We start from the raw sequence: 3,262 nt of genomic DNA, 5'->3' as shown, positions 1-3,262 counted from the left end.
AATTGCGCTCGACACGAATTCAAAGCCAAAAATCTCAACTTGGGAGAAGTTGCTCATCCCAAAGTATCCTTGATTTTGCATATAGAACTTGAACTTGAAAGCTTGAATCTTGAAATATTGAACTTGAAATACTTGAACTTGAACTTGAAATATTGAACTTGAACTTGAAATATTAAAGTTGAGAGACTTGAATCTCAAAGATCGGGCATTTTAATGTTAAAAAGGTTAGATCTTTGATGTGCTCTTACTTTGAAAGGATCCTAGTTTAGGGAAGTAGTCATGAGCAACCCTAAACATTGTTGGATCTTGAAATTTGAAAACTTGAATTTGTATATTGAAAAATGGAGTCTTGAATCTCAAAAGACTAAACCTTGAAAAGTTAGAAAGGCATCACCTTTGATTACTCCATATTTGAAAATGATTCTAGTTCAAAGAGGTGATTACAAACAACTTTGAACATCCTTGAATCTTGAAAGTTTGCACTTTTGTATTTTGAAAAGTTTGGATTTTGAAAAGATGTATGATTGTTGCAAGTGACATTTTTAAGAGTAAAATGCCAACTTACTAATCATTTGGAAACATAAAATCAAAACAACATTGAATAGATTAAGTTTGGGATTCGGAATTACCTAGTTAGGTTTAGGTCAGCTTTCCTATTAGAGCTCCCAATTGCTTAAAACTTGAATATTGTATGGTGTTTTGGAGGATTTTGTATTGATTTTTGTATTGAATTTTGAGGTGCAATTTTTGTATTACGACGTTATGTTTTGATTTTGCCTCCCTAAACTGCTCAGAATTAGGGGTATGTATAGGGGGATTTGCTACTAAATGCCAGCCATAGCCAGCGCAGCACGCAGCGCTAGGCGCTGGTGACGTGGCGTGGATGCTGCCAAAACAAGGATGCGGGCTCCGTCCTTGCTTTGTCTTGTATTGGTGTACCTTCGTACTATTTGTACGAAGTTTGGCACGTAGTGTTTGCTTGGGGATTAAGACTTGATTTTGCGTCTAAAAATAAGCCGTTTCGGGTTTTTGAATTTCGGTTTTACGGGACGAGGCCCGGCTTGCTCGGTTTTGTGGGTCAGCGCCCGAATTTGACTTGCCTTATATGATTTTGAGTGGAAAAGGCCTTGTAAAACCAATGGGATAACCCATTGGGTGATATTGTACTTGGATTTTAAAATTGATTTTTGGAAATTGTATTTTGTACAGAGTTTCGGAATGGGAACGGCCTCGGGAATTGGATTTTGGCTCTTGGATTTTGGACATGCTTTTAGCAATTGGAATTTCCGCACGGAGTTGCTCCAACTACCTAACAAGGATAATGGTATCGTCATCATACCAATGGGGAGACACAAATTAGGTGTCTACACATCACAAGTCAAAAAGCTCTTCTTCGCCCCTTTGGGCACAAACAACTTACCAAAACCGCAACTCATGGAATGGGGACCAAACCAATTATTTTTAGGCTTAGGTTCGCTTTTCTTGGATTTCATGCTCATGGATTTCTTCCCATTGATTGTGGGAGTGTGTGCTCCCACATCATCAAGATCCAACCCGAATGTTTCGGGTATGGTGATGACGTCATCAAAGGAGTCACCTAACACCAAAGAGCTCTCATGCAACTTTTTGAATTTCCTATCAATCTTAACATCACACTTAGAAACAAAAGATTTGCTAGAAGAATTAGCACACGAGTAATGGTGCTCAACACAAGCAATAGTGTCAATTTTCATGCAACTTCTCATTTTAGAACAACATTGATCATCAATAGCAAGCTTGAAACTAGCCTTGGCATCTCCCGCCTTCAAAGTGATGAGACCACCTTGAACATCAATGAGAGCACCCGCCGTAGCCAAGAATGGCCTCCCTAAGATGATAGGGGTATGCGCGTCCTCATGATGTCCAAGACAATGAAGTCAACAAGGAAAGTCAACTTCTCTATCACAAGGGGAACATCATCAACCCTACCCAAGGGGAACATAACCGAGTGGTCGGCTAATTGCAAAGACATAGGGGTAGGGTTGATATCGCCAAGACTTAGTTTCTCATAAATTTTGTACGGCAAAATACTTACGCTCGCCCCCAAATCACATAGAGCGTTGTCAAATTTCAGCTCTTGGATGCTACAAGGAATCGAGAAGCTCCCGGGGTCCTTGAGCTTTGGGGGAAACGGGCTCGAAATCAAAGCACTACAATGCTCCGTTAGGTGCACGGTTTCATTGGTGCCACAAGTCCTTTTGCCACTCAAAATGTCTCTCATGAACCGAAAATAATGCGGCATTTGCTTAAGCGCCTCGGTGAAAGACAATAACACATATAGCTTACTAATTGTTTCCCAAAACTTATGAAATTGATCATCTAGCTTTTTTCCAGCAATTCTTTGAGGGTAGGGGGGAGGAGGAATAGGGAGAGGAGGAAGAGTAGCCTCTGTCGGCTTAACACCATCACTCACATCATCGATATGAGACTTCTCTTCTGCCACATCACAGTCCTTAGACTCATTTCCCTTAGATTCCTCACCCCTAGAGCAAGGAGCATCAACAAACTTAGCACCATCATCTAAAATCATCCCACTCCTAGTCACGGCCGAATACATTTGCTTAGGAGCTTGACCTTGGGGTGGGAGACTAGTATGCACTTGTTGTTCCTTGATGGTGCTAGCTACGGCGCCATTTTGATAAGGCAATTTTCGCGTCGTTATACGAATACCACCTAATCAAACAATATTTGTAAAACACCTAATCTACCGGCTATATTGACTATAGCGGCAAGATAGGGTTCGTCCCAAAGAAACGGAGCGCATTGAGTTTAGAAGTTAAGCTAGTTTAGACGGAGATTGAATTTGAACTAATTGCTAGGAAACTAAGCTATCAAACGAATTAAGATAAATAGGGAAGCGCTAGGGAATCGGGGATAGGCTAGGGTAATCGGGGAAAGGATCAAGGAATCAAACAATCATGATGATGCAAAGACTTGATGCATAAGGGAATATAAACTAATGACGTGCTCGCCACCTCTCAGATGGAACATGCGAAGCATCTAATCAATGGAAAAGCTCTCGCATAATCCAAAACTAGACCACTTGCATATAAGACCTACTATTCACTTGCATCAAAGAGGTTCACAATGTCTTCCAAACCTAAACAATGCATTCCAATCAATTCTAATCAACTAGCATTTGCAGCTACTACTTAATTAGTCATGGACATCCTATCACCAACTCACATTTAATCACATCAACAATCAACATTCATCCTTCAAT

The sequence above is a fragment of the Spinacia oleracea genome, chromosome 3, assembly GCF_020520425.1.
Source record: "Spinacia oleracea cultivar Varoflay chromosome 3, BTI_SOV_V1, whole genome shotgun sequence".
NCBI lineage: Eukaryota > Viridiplantae > Streptophyta > Magnoliopsida > Caryophyllales > Amaranthaceae > Spinacia > Spinacia oleracea.
Note: the sequence above shows the minus strand (reverse complement) of the source record.